The sequence below is a fragment of the Stomoxys calcitrans genome, chromosome 4 (genome assembly GCF_963082655.1).
Source record: "Stomoxys calcitrans chromosome 4, idStoCalc2.1, whole genome shotgun sequence".
In the NCBI taxonomy this organism is placed as follows: Eukaryota; Metazoa; Arthropoda; class Insecta; order Diptera; family Muscidae; genus Stomoxys; species Stomoxys calcitrans.
The window spans coordinates 184,133,758-184,151,356 of record NC_081555.1 but is presented as its reverse complement, the minus strand read 5'-3'; positions in this window follow the sequence as shown (position 1 = coordinate 184,151,356).

The following is a 17,599-nucleotide window of genomic DNA, read 5'->3' as shown; positions in this document are numbered from 1 at the left end:
ATCTGACAATAAATGAGCCTTTTATGGGCCCAAGACTTTAATCGAGAGATCGGTCTATATGGCAGCTATATCCAAATCTGGGCCGATCTTAGCTAAATTGCAGAAAGATGTCGAAGAGCCTAACACAACTCACTATCCAAACTTTCAGCGAAATCTGACAAAAATGCGCCTTTTATGGGCCCAAAACCTTAAATCGAGAGATCGGTCTATATGGCAGCTATGGCCAAATCCGGACCGATCTAAGCCATATAGAAAAAAGATGTCGAAGAGCCTAACACAACGCACTGTCCCAAATTTCGGCAACATCGGACAATAAATGCGCCTTTTATGGGCCCAAAACCTTAAATCGAGAGATCTGTCTATATGGCAGCTATATCCAAATCTTAACCGATTTTAAGTAAATCGGACAAAAAATTCGCCTTTTATGGACCCAAAACCTTAATCGAGAGATCGGTCTATTTGCCAGCTGTGTCCAAATTTGAATTGATCGGGGCCAAATTGAAAAAGAATGTCGATGGGCCTAACAAAATTCACTGTCCCAAATTATGGCAGAATCAGGCAATAAATGCGTCTTTTATGGGCTCAAGACCTTAAATCTAGAGATCGGTCTATATGCCAGCTGTGTCCAAATCTGAATTGATCTGGGCCAAATTGAAAAAAGATGTCGAGTGGCCTAACACAACTCACTGTCCCATATTTCAGCAAAAACGGATAATCAATGTGGCTTTTGGGCCTAAGACCTTAAGTCGGTGGACCGGCCTATATGGGGGCTATATTAAGATATAGTCCGATATAGCTCATCAACGAACTTAATCTGCCTATGAAAAAACAAGTAAGAGAGTGCTAAGTTCAGCCGGGCCGAAACTTATATACCCTCCACCATGCATCGAATTTGTCGAGTTCTATGCGCGGTATATCTTTTTAGGCAAACAAAGAATATTGAATAAGAACTGATATGCTATTGGAGATACATCAAGTTATAGTCCGATTCGGACCATAAATGAATGCTGAACATTGTAGAAGTCATTGTGTAATATATCAGTTCATTCGCATAAGAATTGCGTCTTCTAGGGGCTCAACAAGAATCGGAAGATAGGTTTATATGTGAGCTGTACCAAGCTATTGATCGATTCAAACCATATTAGACACGTATGTTGAAGGTCATGGGAGAGGCCGTTGTACAAAATTTCTGCCCTATCGGATGAGAATTGCGCCGTCTAGAGGCGTAAGAAGTCAAGATCCCAGATCGGTTTATAAGGCAGCTATATCAGGTTATGTACCGATTTGCATCATACTTAGCGCAGTTGTTGGAGTTATACCAAAACACCACGTGCAAAATTTCAGCCAAATGGGATGAGAATTTCTCGCTCTATTGGCTCAAGAAGTAAAGATCCAAGATCGGATTATATCGCAGTTATATCAAAACATGGACCAGTTTGGACCATTTGCAATCCCAACCACTAAAAATAAGTATTTGTGGAAAATTTCCAGCGGCTAGCTTTACTCCTTCTAAAGATAGTATGCTTTCGACAGACAGACGGACGGCATGGCTAGATCGACATAAAATGACATGACGATCAAGAATATATATACTTTATGGGGCCTCAGATGCATATATCGAGGTGTTACAAACAGAATGACGAAATTAGTATACCCACATCCTATGGTGGAGGGTATAAAAAAGAATCTATTCAAAGTTTCAACTCAATATCTCGATTTTTAAAGACTGTAGCGTGATTTCAACAGATAGAGAACAGACCGAGGAACATGGCTAGATCGTCTTAGATATTTCGATTTGTTGCAAACGGAATGACAAAATGAGTATACCCCCATCCTTCGGTGATGGGTATAAAAATAGGGTATACGATTCCCTATTTGAAAAATCGAAAAAAAATTTAGTGTGGGAGAGTTTAATGAAAATATATATTATTTTGCTAGGAGCGCGATTTTCTATGCCTCATTTATACAATGCCTTCTTAATCAAAATTCCAAAACGATTTAGACATGTGCGTCCGTCTGTGTGTCGCTTAAGACATCATTAAATTTAAAAATACACTTTTCAAGAAGAAAATATTGACTTAAATTTTAGTAAAATTGGTTTTGCTAATGATCCAAATCCGACTATTTGCAAAAGCTTCTTTAATTTTCATATATCTTGGTTATTATGAAGATTTGGTTTTTCGGTTTGAAAACGTTTGTAAAGTTCTTTGATAAGGTAAAGATACTTTACCAAAACACGTCTTAATGCAGTCTGACTATCATTGAATATACAGATCGCTCGTTAAGATGGAGGCCATTCCGAAAATGCTGAAATCGTGCCGCAAACAAAGAGCAAAAACCGATGTTGAGATTTTCGCAGTCATGCTCTTCAACCATCCATTTTCAATCCAATTATAAAATGTAGTACAATGAATGAATGGCTTGAACTTAACACTGTTTTATAACCAATCAACTCAATGTCAATGGGTCAATGGGTTTTGGAAATTTTATGTCTACAGAATGTAGTTCAATGTTCAATTGAATACAAGTCTTTGCTATGATATACTATGATAACTGGTGGAAAACATCGCCTTGGTTTCTTAAGAAATTTATCTTCTTTTAATCTTCACCAAAAATCCATTCGATTTCTGCAGCAATTGATTATGTATCAATCAACACTTTACCCAAGTTTCATATTACTTTATCAATAAAGTTTGTTAATTTTTTGTATCAACAGGTTTGCTGGTGATACAAATTTGCAGAATTACATAACTTTTCTAATATATTTCTAAATAATTTTGAGAAATAACTTGGAAGGAGAAACATTGGTATTTACTTAAACTTTTTGCGTGCCCTTATCTAAAATGGATGCTCGCCTTCGCTTCGGCTCCTTTACTCCCAATAAAGTGGAGAAACTAACTAGGGGGTAAATAAGGAATTCCCAGTAATCTCTAATAATTCCATAAAGTAGAAAAAAAAAAAAAAATAAAAAAAACTATGAGAATATATTGTAAGCGAAGAGTAAACTTTATATTGAGCTCAATAATTGATTGTGGTTTTTGTCGCACACCTATCATTTTTGTATGCAAGCTGAAGGCGCACATACATATGTTGAATGGTGATGTAAGCAAGTGTTGCTGTTGCCGTTGCCGCAAGCCTTAAGTATCAAATCGAGTTGAAAGAGGCAACCGCGGCTTTTCACTTTCATTTAAAATTCGCTTAACTTTTTACTTCAGTTTTCCTATTCCACAGAACATTTTCGGTATCCAAGGGAAGGGATCTACCTCAGTCCAACGTGTGATTGTTTACCTTTTGATGGTTGTGAAAAATTAACGATGTACACATCCATTTGTTGCTTCATCAGCGGACGCAGACCGCAGTTGAGTGATTTTCGGTGTAAAACAGAACTCCTAGATGTGTTTGGGTGCTGCGAGTGCCAAAGAGAGTGAGTGATTGTATTTAAACGCAGCTCATTTAATTGGCGGTTGACGAGTTTACCGGCATTTCTGTTGGCGGTGATATCTCAGTGTGATGGAGTTGTGCGAATTCCATGGCACTCATTTTTAAATCTTGAATAGCGGCATGAATGGAATGCCTTTAGAATACATTTCAAGGCAAAATGCTTCATTATGTGTAACCAAATTTAACAACATGTTCATGGTGACAACAAAAGGAAGCCGACTAATGCCCACAGAAAATCATTTCTACATTTAACCGTTATGTAATCTTTGAAATGATACCCTTTCCAGGATTCTTGATCAACTTTACCCAACATCAAACACAAGTTGTTCAAAAAAGTAATGATTTTAAATAAAATGTAGGAATTTCCTATACAGAAGTGATTCTGTGTGATGGCCATGACAATATGAATATTTATACCGCATAGATAGGCAGTTACGAAGTGCTCCTGTGAATGAAAAAATACAAGGAAATTGACACACTTCACATCTTATCTCTATGTGGAGTGTCTAGATTATTTATGTAGAGAACTAGCCGGTACTAGCCCAGCAAAAAATTATATTACTGGGTCAGTCCGTGGGTATCCGGAAACAAAATTCTGTAACCAATTACTTTCAAATCTTTGAGGACAGAAATCTAAAATGAAGGTCAAACTGTGCGACCCTTCGTCTGTCTACCGAAATCACTATAGAGGTCGAACGAATAAACCTACCAACGGTTCATATTTGGATGTAGCCCCATAAAAACCGATCCATCAATTTAACTTTTTGGGCCTTTAAGGAGAGCTATTATTATCCGATTTGGCAATAATTATTTTGTACAATGACTTCTCCTACGAGCTCCTGCATCTGTGTCAAGCTTGGTGTTAATTGGCCCATAATCTGACATAACTCCCATATTAACCGATCTTCCGATTGTACTTATTGAGCCCCTAGAGGGCGCATTTCTTATCCGATTAGGCTAAACATTTTCACAACATCTTCTAAGTAGTTGGAACGAAATTGGTTCAGATTTATTAATTTTTTTTTAGATTTGTATTGAACTTCCATACACATGACCCTATCTGCACATTTAGAGCTGTACACAGAAAAAAAAAAAATTGAAAAAAAAATTTCAATTCAAAATTTAATTGATTCTATAATTTTTTAATCGGATATGAATTTTTATACCTACTACCGAAGGATGGGGGTATATTCATTTTGTCATTCTGTTTGCAACACATCGAAATATCAATTTCGAACCCTATAAAGTCTATATACTCTTGATCGTCGTAAAAATCTAAGACGATCTAGCCATGTCCGTCTATCAGTCCGTCTGTCTGTTGAAATCACACTTTAGTCATTAAAAATAGAGATATTGAGCTGAAACTTTGCACAGATTCTTTTTTTGTCCATAAGCAGGTTAAGTTCGAAGATGGCTATATCGGACTATATCTATACCCCATTTAGAACTATCCGCCGTTTTAAGGTCTTAGGCGCATAAAACCACATTTATTATCCGATTTTGCTTAAAATTGGGGACAGAGAGTTGTGTTAGGTCTTTCAACATCCTTCTTCAATTTGGCCAAGATCGCTCCAGATTTGGAAATATCTTGGGCCCATAAAAGGCGCATTTATTGTCCGATTTTGCTGAAATTTGGGACAGTGAGTTGTGTTATGCCCTTCGACATCCTTCTCCAATTTGATTCAGATTTGGATGTAGCTGCCATGTAGACCAATCTCTCGCTTTAAGGTCGTAGGCCCTTGAAAGGCGTATTTATTGTCCGATTTCGCCGAAATTGGGGAAAGTGAGATGTGTTAGGCCCCTCGACATCTTTCTGCCATTTGGTTAAGATCGATCTTTCGATTTGGATCCATAAAAGGATCATTTATTGTCCGATTTCGCCGAAATTTGGGACAGTAAGTTGTGTTAGGGCCTCTGACATTTTTCTTCAATTTGGCCTTGATCGGTCCAGATTTGGATATAGCAGCCATATTGACCGATCTCTCGATTTAAAGTCTTGGCCCCCTAAAAGGCGATTTTGCTGAAATTTGACACAGTGACTTATGTTAGGCTTTTCGAAATCCGTGTCGTATATGGTTCAGATCGGTCTATATTTGGATATTGCTACCAAAAAGCCAATATTTTTTTTCTACAAAATTCAAAAATGACTTGTATTTATTAGACTACTCAATGTCCGTGCCGGACCATATTTCAATACAGCTGCTATTGGGGCATAAATTATGCATTTTTCACCGAATTATGACGAAAGGTGGTTTGCATATATACCCGAGGTAGTGGGTATCCAAAGTTCGGCCCGGTCGAACTTAACGCCTTTTTACTTGTTTTCAATTATAGTCGTGATTGAACATTTTGCCATTTCATTGATTTATTGCCAATCAATTGAATCAGTTAATTTTTTAATGGAATCTGAAAAATGTTTCAATCACAATTGTGATTGAAAATTTTATAATATTCGAAACAACTGCATTTTTGAGCACTCAACACATCGATTGGATGAGTCATCCGCCGTATAACCCTGACTTGGCACCGAATGACTTCTTTTTATTCCCGTACTTAAAAAATAAAATGAGAGGTTAACGTTTTTCGACATCTTAAAAAGCGGTTGATGCGTTCAGAATGCATTTCTTGGAGATACCGCAATCAGAGTGCCAAAAGTACTTCGACAATTGGTTTAAATGCTTCCAAAAGTGTAGAGATCTTAATGGAGAATATTTTGGGAAACAAAAAGGTGATTTTCTATGATTAATATTTGTTTATGTGTTCTCTAATCCCAAAATATTAGAGGCAACCCTCGTATCTCCCTAAGTCAACCGGTAATACGTCATCAAGGCCTGGTCACTTAAAGGAGTCGAAACTTCTTATTGCCCAAAGGATTTTCGGCTCACACATAATTTCCCTAATAACCTCCGACGAATGCATACAAGTTACAACCTCCTGTGTATCAACTAGTAGTTCTAGTGCTATCTTACTAGACATTGTCCATACATTCTCCGACTTCTGAATATATCCCACAGTAATAGGTCTAGAGAACAGAATCTTCCTTAGCCTAGAGGCCTCCAAAGTAGCTGTAGCGGAGCTGCAGAATTCTACCCAGGATTTGGTCTGAGCCTTTCTCGGCTCGCCTTTATATTTTCTTAGCTCAGCCTTATAGAGCTAAGAAAATATAGATTAACCAAGATTAGTGACGACTGTCCTCTACCATTCACTGCCTTTCATTCCCCATTACTCCGCTATGGCCATGCATCCAAACGATGCAGATCGCGTCATTCTCAGAGAAAAATAGCAAGACTGTTCTTGTTATCGCCCCTATGTGCTCTTGTGGCTTTCGCTCTGTTGAAGAGTTTTCTGCAGTCCTTCCCTAGATCATCCATCTCTGGTCCACCATGGGGGTTGCTGTTTGCCCATTAGCACTAGGACATACTAATAACAGCAAGTCATTCAGGGCCTTCGTGATCCCGTTGACCACTATGTCTACATCCTCCGCAGTTTCCTCTTCCTTTTCTGGTCTCGAAAGGAGAGACGTGCAGAATTTGTGCCAAAAAATCGCAATCCGGCTTTCTTCTGTTTGGCCGAGCGACCACTTCTGCAGTATTTTCTCCAAAGTTGAATCTTATATAACGATGATCAGAGAAGCTGTGGTCATCCCAGTCGCATATTCTTGCGCTTATATCTTCCGATACATAGGTAATATCTAGTTCCTGCTGTCTGTTCTTGGTAATAAAGGTCGGTTTATCCCCTTTATTACAAATCGCCAGATTGCAACTCACCCCTTTCGTTGTCATCCGAACTTCCCATATCTGGTGATATGCATTGGCATCACTTCCTAGAAAGAGGCTCTTTTTCCATGCAGAAGCAGCTTCAACAAGCAACTTACGGCTTCATCTCTGAATCATGTGCCCTATATAGGCAAACCAGCCAGTTATGAAAGTAATTTATTTCAAGGCTGGCTGCTACTGAATGTTTAAAGCTTAGCGACGGAAGAAGAAACACATTTAGCCTACTCTTTGCAAGAACACAGTCTCTGTGTCTCCCATTTCCCGTACCCTTGAGTAGTTTAAATCCCGGAATTCTTAGTTTACGAATCATTCCTCCTCCCACCCATGGCTTTTGAATAAGAACCACAGAACCACGTCAAATCCTCTTGTCATCAGAAGCACCTTAGTGCCGCCGAAGCGGCCTTACAATGATGGAGATTTATCTGCCGAAACCGCACCATAGTCGGGATTCAGAATTTCCACCACTGCGTTAGCCTCGGCTTCTGATTCCGTCAGGAGTTCATCTTCACAAGATTCGTTAGATCTTGTCATGATGAGCTTCCGTACGCATCCAGGGGCAGGTGAGAAAGTAGCGGAACTACTCTTCCTCAGGCCACTGGACATTTGCGGTGTGGACGATATCTCCTTAGATGCTTCAATAGCTGCTGCTGTCGAAGTACTTTTTGAGTGTCCTTTCACAACCGGAGTCCAGTCCAACTGGATGACCCACCCACACAGGGCTTGTCGGGTCCTCTTTCGATGCCTTCCCCTCCTGTTTCGATGGTTTTAGAACATAATACTAAACAAAGACAAACCATTGTCAGCTCTAGGGAAGAAAAGAAGAGAGAAGAAAATGTTGTTGTATTGAAAGAAATAGAGGGACGGAAAATTCAAAATTGGCTCTATTGCTATCCGATTGCAGCGGTGACAAAGATGTCATTTTCAGAATGTCCTTTATGGGCATTTGACTATCAGTTCGTGGAGGAATGAGTCTCGCCGAGCTTTTCAGAATCAAATGAGGTCTCAGAAATGCAGTTCTGTCGGCCCACTGGATGCTCTACAGTAGTCAATATTTTAAAAAAAGCTGTTTGTGCTTTTTGGGCATTGCATAAAATTTGGCCTCATGGCATTCAAAAAAACAAGTTTAATAGGACTTGAAGCGTTATACGTGTTTTTTTAAATGTAGTATATTTGTTTTTCTGCACAATATGGTCGGATTTCAAAATTTTTACGAGCCTTAGTTAATCAAATTCATCTACTAAAGGATAATCAACAAGGCTGTTAGATTACTTTGATGTTAGAACAATTTGCTCCACTGTCATCCAAACTCCTTTTTCATCTCTCATTTGACAAAAGGTATGCAAGGAATTAAAAAAATGGTCGAAGTGACAAATTTGTGTATGGAAAAAATAAATACGAGTACGCTCGTACCTCTTTGGCCAAAGAAATGTTTAATTTGGACACGGGATTACATTAGAGGTGACACTATAATGATGATGTTAGAGCTATTAATAGACAAATTTCTTAACGTTTGGCTTCAACTTCTTATTTATTACTATCTGCATGCCTCAAAGTAGTCGAGTGTGGCAAATTTAATGAGGAGGACATAAATTAAAAGTACACTTTGTAAAAGCCGCAACGGTGCTTTCGTTACGCAGCATCTCTCGACGGAGCATATGTGAATGGTAAGCGCCGTGAGTTATGGCTACGTTTAATGTGCGGAGTGAATTGTAGCCGAATAGGAAGAAATAATGAACAGCTTGCCAAGCAAAACCCCTAAGCAGACTCTTGCAATAGTGAAATAGTTTATGGTGACTTGAGATTCTCTCTTCAAGATACCTATGTGTGTTTGGGTGTGTGTGTGTGGGTGCGTTTTGCTTAACTAGTACATAATGATGGCGATGATGACGATCTTGAAAATGTAGGTGTCGCTGCGTTAGTCGCAAACTTAACAGAATGCAAAATAAATTATCTGTTCACAACACAACATGGAGAGATGAATTTGGTAATTTGTTGCCATTTTGTTGCTGGCTGCCTGCCTTCATTCGTGGCACATACGCCAGTCTGAAATGTATAGAACAACAACACTTGTAGACAGTGTTGCCACTGATTAAGACAAATCTACATTGAATGAAACCGTTTTTATATATTTATACCCTACACTAGCACTGTGATACATGGTATAATAACTTTGTGCATTTGTTTGCAACGCTTAGAAGAGCTAGACCCATTGATAAGTATACCGATCGGCTTAGAATCACTTCTTAATACGATTTAGCTATGTCCGTCTGTCTGTCCAAGTATTCTTGTGATCAAGTTATAGGTCGCATTTATTGTCCGATTGTCATGAAATTTTGCGCAAGTCTCTTTATTGGTTCAAGGACGAACGCTTTTGATTTTGAACAAAATCGGTTCAGATTTAAATATAGCTCCCATATATATCTTTCATCCGATATGGCGCTTTAAGGCTGTAGAAGCCACAATTTTTGTTCGATCTTTACGAAATTTGGCATGGGGCGTTTTATTTAACGTCCTTATATGTGTGCAAAATTCCGTCAAAATCGGTCCAGAATTAGATATAGGTCCCATATATAACTTTCATTCGAAATGGAATTTTATGGCTATAGGGGCCACAATTTTGATCGGATCTTTACAAAATTTTGCACGAAGAGTTTTTTTTAAGTTTCAATACGACTGCAAAATTTTATAAAAATCGGTTCAAATTTTGATATAACACCCATACATATTTTTTATCCAATATGGAGTTTTAAGGCTGTAGCAGCCACAATTTTACTCTTATCAAAGAATAAGAATCATAAGAATCGGTTCAGATTTAGATATACCTCCAATATATATCTTTCATCCGATATGAACTTTAGAGGCTGTTGTAGGCACAATTTTGGCCCGATTTCTACAAAATTTGTTGATATGTTTCCAAACGAGACGACCAGTTGGGTCTGGTCATATCGAGATGGAATGGCCAAGATATAATGTCAAACGACGATTGGCATAAATATCTGCTCAGACAGCCATTAAATCTCTAAGGAACATATTTCGGAATTCAAAAACAGCCATCGAATAATTCCAACACATTTTCCAATGCATATTCCTCTCTTCCTAATGCTTCTATTAAAAATAATTTATTATTTTGCTGTATCGATTGTAGTGATGTCATATTTGCACTTGCAAAATCAAACGCAGTGGATGAACTACTCCAATTTGCATAAATCATTTTATACTGAAAATCGTACCTAGTATAACACATTTGCTAAACAACATAATTGCATTGTCACTACACTTTTCCTAGTAAATGGAAACTAGCTTAAATGATCCCAATACCCAAATAAAATAACAAAACCATAGCAATTTTATAATTTTTTCTAAAGTATGAGAACTCTTGGATAATCTCGTTACTTAAAAAGGATAACTTATTGACTGAAAACTAATCAGGATTCAGGATGAAAAGAAGCTGCACCAGCACTTTTTACCATGTCAATGATGATTTTCGCCAAAACCAGGATAATAACATGACATCCTTGCTCGTTGTTTTAGATCACAGCAAGGCCATTGACATGTTATCGAAACTTAAGAAACTCTTTTATTTTACCGCTTTAGGGTTCTAGGGTTCCATTCTCGATGCTTTGTGGTTTACTCTTTATATGAATAACCTTCCCGACGTAACTGATGCATGAAATATACAAATGTATGCTGATGATGTACTGATTATACGCAGTACTAAAACCGCCAATATTGGCAATTGTATTACAAAAATGAACAATGGTTTGAATGGGCAAATAATAACTGGTTGAATTTTAATCCATCAAAATCGAAGCTGATAGTTATTGGTAAAACTCAAATCTCCAAATATAGAATTAAACATGTCGCACTCTGCAATAGAACGAGTGGAATCTTCCTGCAAACTGGGTTTAACTCTCAATACAAAATTGGCATGGTTTTGTGCGAGCTTCTGGGAATGTATATGGCATGTTAGGAAATTTGTAGGCTGTACGGTCTTGCACTCCTCAAAATATTCGGATGCTGCTTGCTTAGAAGTATTTCCGTGGATATTTGACAAACCAATATTTAACGCTTTCACTTGTTCCTGTGTAGTTTCGGTACTTATCCATGGTTTTTGCGATCGTCTAGCCATGCTTATGAGTTTGCCGTCTCCGTACATGTTGCTGTTGTGCTATGCTGTTATGTCGACCCATGTCGGTGATTTATTGTAGCTTCTCGGTCAATGCTGTCTGGTAATTCGTGGACGATTTGATTACGGGTGTTCGGTTGGGGTGTTCAGTTGTACAGCATTGTACCATAGATGTTTTGCGGAAATTTGAATTTAATCTGGTTGCCATGATGTGCTCACAAATGACATTGTATGATAGAAGAGCTCGCTTAGCTTTCGGCGACAATAAAAGACCGACCATATTTATTCTTTCATTGCCTGAAAAAATTAAGTGTAATCGTGTTTTAAATGGATGGCAGATTGAGCCAAAGCATCGGTACCTAATATTGGGGCCTCCAGCGATCTTCAAGGCCGCACTTTTTTAATGGTAATTCTTTTGAAAATCTTCAAGAGCCACCATTTGGCATTTCTTAGCCTCATTCGTATTCGTGCAAGCGGAATACCCCCTGCTTGTGTAAACTATTTGGTTCGCCCCGATAACTGTATTACCTGTATTAACTGTGGTACCCATATATGTATATATCGCCCGATTTTCACTCCTAGAACCACTGTGGATAGAGGAAAGCTCATCAGATATGACGGGTACCGCAGAAATACAGTTTTCGGGGCGAACCAAATAGTTTACACAAGCAGGGGGTATTCCGCTTGCATGAATACGAATGAGGCAAAGAAATGCCAAATGGTGGCCCTTGAAGATCTTTAAAACAATTACCATTAAAAAAGTGCGGCCTAGAAGATCGCTGGAGGCCTATATATATATATATATATATATATATATATATATATATATATATATATATATATATATATATATATATATATATATATATATATATATATATATATATATATATATATATATATATATATATATATATATATATATAAAACTATATATATATAGTTATATATATATATATATATATATATATATATATATATATATATATATATATATATATATATATATATATATATATATATATATATATATATATATATATATATATATATATATATATATATATATATATATATATATATATATATATATATGTAAAACGGATACTTTCGGGACAATTTTTCTGTATAATGTATGTTTCGAGGACATTTGTATACTTTGGGGACTGTCCCCAAAATTTCCGTCTATATTATGGATGTTTTGAGGACACCGATACATTGGGGACACTTTTTGCTTTACGATTTTATGACTTTTTCTAGATTCTCCATAATTTTTATCATTAAAATAACACTTATTTTTCATATATACTCTTGTTTTCTATAAAAAATAAGTGGTTTTTTAATTTTATTTTTGCTCATCGTGTTGCCAGAATGGTATCGTGTAAAACAGCAACCTACAAAATCAACCCTGTTGTTTCAATGTTACCACCTCAGGGTGGTAGTTCAGAGTATTGCCGCAATGTCGCCAAAGTCACACAGATTTAATATTGGAATAGTTCGTGTACTCGCCGCCATTAAAACAGAGCGCTGTAATGAATTCGGCTATTTTAGTGCCACGACATCTACTTTTTACACGTGTAGATTTTTTGGGGCTCATTGTAACTATAACATAGAAAGCAGAATCGCTCTGTATATAAAAGTCATAGTGTGTTTCCTTGTCTGTTTATTCGAAACTCGAAAACGACCAAACCGATGTTCTTGAAATTTCCACAGATTGTGTAAAATGGTCTGGAAGGAATAATAGGCTATATACATTTTTGATATCGAAAGCGGGTCGGAGCCTTTCCCTTACCCTAAAAATAACCACCAAAATTAAAAGTGGATCGATTTTAACAATGTTGGACTCAAATTAACGGTATTTGGGAGTGGAAAATAAAACATATTAAAATTTCAAGCTAACCACAATAATCCCAAACGCACATATACACCGATCGAGGCAACATACAGTGGGATAGAACCGAAAAAAACTAGTAGGAATTATGCCATGTGAGATCGGATAGAGAAAACTATTTGAATTTTAAAGACCAAAAATAAAATCTGCTCGAAACTTTCTAAAGAGAAACGCATAATACCCATTTTGGGCGGAGATAGTTTCCAAATCGGAATTTTTTAGTACATTTTCTGTGAAGGTCGCCCCTCCACAAAAACCTTGAACGAACATATGGACCGATCGAGGCAACATACAGCGGGATAAAATCGAAAAAAAAAACTAGTAGAAAACATGCCCTATGAAAACAGATAGAGATAACTATTTCAATTTTGAAATGGTCAAGGCCCTACGTAGTGTAAGCGTTTTGCCGCAAGACCCTTAAGTTGGTCACCACGGAATTAAGAAAAATTGTTCGGGCTGCCAAATCATCATTTGTGGTCCAACTTCCAAAATTCTTTTTTTTTTTGCTAATTAGCGCTGAAAAATTCTAAGAAAAACAAGTAAAAGCGTGCTAAGTTCGGCCGGGCCGAATCTTATATACCCTCCACCATGGATCGCATTTGTCGAGTTCTTTTCCCGGCATCTCTTCTTAGGCAAAAAAAAAGGCTATAAGAAAAGATTTGCTCTGCTATTAGAGCGATATTAAGATATGGTCCGGTTTGGACCACAATTAAATTATATTTATGTTGGAGACCTGTGTAAAATGTCAGCCAATTCGAATAAGAATTGCGCTCTTTGTGGCCTCAAGAAGTAAAATAGAGAGATCGATTTATATGGGAGCTGTATCAGGCTATAGACCGATTCAGACCATAAAAAACACGTATGTTAATGGTCATGAGAGAATCCGTCGTACAAAATTTCAGGCAAATCGGATAATAATTGTGACCTCTAGAGGCTCAAGAAGTCAAGAGCCCAGATCGGTTTATATGGCAGCTATATCAGGTTATGAACCGACTTGAAATTTATTTGACATAGTTGCTGAAAGTAACAATAAAAAACGTCTTGCGAAATTTCAGCCAAATCGGATAGGAATTGCGCCCTTTAGAAGCTCAAGAAGACAAGTCCCCAGATCTGTTTATATGACAGCTATATCAGGTTATGAACCGATTTGAACCATATTTGGCACAGTTGTTGGATATCATAACAAAATACTACGTGCCAAAATTCATTCAAATTGGATAAGAGTTGCGCCCTGGACCATACTTGGCACAGTTGTTGGATATCATAACAAAACACGTCGTGCAAAATGTCATTCCAATCGGGTAAGAATTGCGCACTCTAGAGGCTCAAGAAATCAAGACCCCAGATCGGTTTATATGGCAGCTATATCAGGTTATGGACCGATTTGAACCATACTTGGCACAGTTGTTGGATATAATAACGAAATACGCCGTGCAAAATTCATTCCAATCGGATAAGAATTGCGCACTCTAGAGGCTCAAGAAGTCACGACCCAAGATCGGTTTATATGGCAGCTATATCAGGTTATGGACCGATTTGAACCATACCATATTTTAAATACACTTATATCTGGAAATATCAAACAGAATTATTAAGATATCTTTATTTGTTTTTTTATACCCTCCACCATAAGATGGGGGGTATACTAATTTCGTCATTCTGATTGTAACTACTCGAAATATTCGTCTGAGACCCCATAAAGTATATATATTCTTGATCGTCGTGAAATTTTATGTCGACCTAGCCATGTCCGTCCGTCTGTCTGTCGAAAGCACGCTAACTTCCGAAGGAGTAAAGCTAGCCGCTTGAAATTTTGCACAAATACTTTTTATTAGTGTAGGTCGGTTGGTATTGTAAATGGGCCATATCGGCCCATGTTTTGATATAGCTGCCATATAAACCGATCTTGGGTCTTGACTTCTTGAGCCTCTAGAGTGCCAAATTCTTATCCGATTGGGATGAAATTTTGCACGACGTATTTTGTTTTGATATCCAACAACTGTGCCAGGAATGGTCCAAATCGGTCAATAACCTGATATAGCTGTCATATAAACCGATCTTGGGTCTTGACTTCTTGAGCCTCTAGAGGGCGCCATTCTTATCCGATTTGAATGAATTTTTGCACGAAGTATTTGTTACGATATCCAACAACTGTGCCAAGTATGGTTTAAATCGGTTCATAACCTGATATAGCTGTCATATAAACCGATCTTGAATCTTGACTTCTTGAGCTTCTAGAGGGCGCAATTCCTACCCGATATGGCTGAAATTTTGCATGACGTATTTTATTCTTACTTCCAATAACTGTGTCAAATAAGGTTCAAATCGGTTCATAACCTGATATAGCTGCCATATAAACCGACCTTGGATCTTGACTTCTTGAGCCTCTAGAGGTCGCAATTCTAATCCGATTTGCCTGGAATTTTGTACGACGGATCCTCCCATGACCATCAACATACGTTTTTATTATGGTCTGAATCGGTCTATAGCGCGATACAGCTCCCATATAAATCGATCTCTATATTTTAAATACTTCTTGAGACCCCAAAGGGCTCAATTCTTATTCGAATTGGCTGACATTTTACACAGATCACCAACATATAATTTAATTGTGGTCCAAACCGGACCATATCTTGATATCGCTCTAATAGCAGAGCAAATCTTTTCTTATATCCTTTTTTGCCTAAGAAGAAATGCCAGAAAAAGAACTCGATAATTGCGACTCATGGTGGAGGGTATATAAGATTCGACCCGGCCGAACTTAGCACACTTTTACCTGTTTCAATTAAGAATAAATAATGAAAATACTCTTTTTGACCAAAAAATGCAAAAAACTATTTTTGCGCATTCTTTGATTTTTAAGCTGTATAACTTTTAACTGAATTATCGCATGTGGACACTTTTTGCAGCAAGTCATTGTAAATTTTGTCACCAATCCAAATCAAAATGAAAATCAATCTAAAAATACCGTTTTAATGTTACTACCTCAGAGTTGATTTTTGCACTAGTTCAGAGTATCGCCGCAATGTTGCCAAAGTCATACAGATTTAATATCGGATTAGTTCATGTACTCGCCGCAATAAAATCAGAGCGCTATAACGAATTCAGATATTTTAGTACCACGACATCTACTCTTTAACGCGGGTCAATTTTTTTGGTCCCATTATAACTATAACATAGAAAGAAATATCTCTCTATATACAAAAGTCATAGTGTGTTTACTTGTGCGTTTTTTTGAGATTCGAAAACGACCGAACCGATTTTCTTTAATTTTCCGCATATTGTGTTGGATGGTCTGGAAGGAATAATAGGCTACATAAATTTTTGATATCGGAAGCGGGTCGGAACCTTGTCCCAAAAATTACTACCATAAATTAAAAGTGGATCGATTGTAATAATATTGGACTCAAATTAACGGTATTTGGGAGTAGAAAACGAAACTTATATTAAAGTTTGAAGCTAATTCGCCATAAATAAATTCTGGCCAAAACTATTTACAGAAATACCCAAAATACCCATTTCGGGCAAAAATAGTTTCCATATCGGTATTTTTTAGTAAATTTTCTGTGGAGGCTATAAATATGGTTTGGTTCAAAAAATTTTTTCCATGAGTTTAGGAAACATATGAAGTAAAAAATATTAGCCCTGCGGGAGACTTAGCTGAAAACTCGCGGGGTTTTTCTAATTGTTTTAATAAAAACTTGCCTATTTTGAGGCATATATTGCACCCGTTTAGGTTGACATATTTTGTTCAAGTTTCACTTGAAACGTATCTATAATATGCTTTTTTAATAAAGACTAATCAATGAAAATACTTTTTATGACCAAAAAAAAAAAAACGCAAAAAAATCATATTCTTTGATTTTAATTTTAAATCCACCAGTTCAAATCATGCATCAAAATAAAAATTAAGCTAAAAATCGTTCAAGTTACTCTAAACAACACAAATATCGCTCGTATGTCGAAACGTTCTGAGTACGTATATCTTCAAAAATGTCAAGCTTTACGATAGAGCTGTCAGTTGGGAGATTACACCACAAGGGTTGTCCAATCCCGAAATATAAAAGACAACCCTCGTATGCAACAAGTGATGGGAACGTGGTCTAAAGAAAGAAAGGGCGTTTGAGTGAGTCTCTAGATGAGATATTGTTGGAATAGAATTCTGGGCGAACCGTGTAGGATTTGGAGGATAATAAACATATACACAGGACTGATTTTGATATTTATAAAGTACGTTCCCGTCGGTGTTATTCATTACACAATTCCAGCTTGTATGCTGTGCGTTAAAGTCGCCAAAAATTAAAACATAATTTTTTTGCTATTTAACTTTATTAAGTCATCTTTAATGTTAGGCTTCTAATGTGG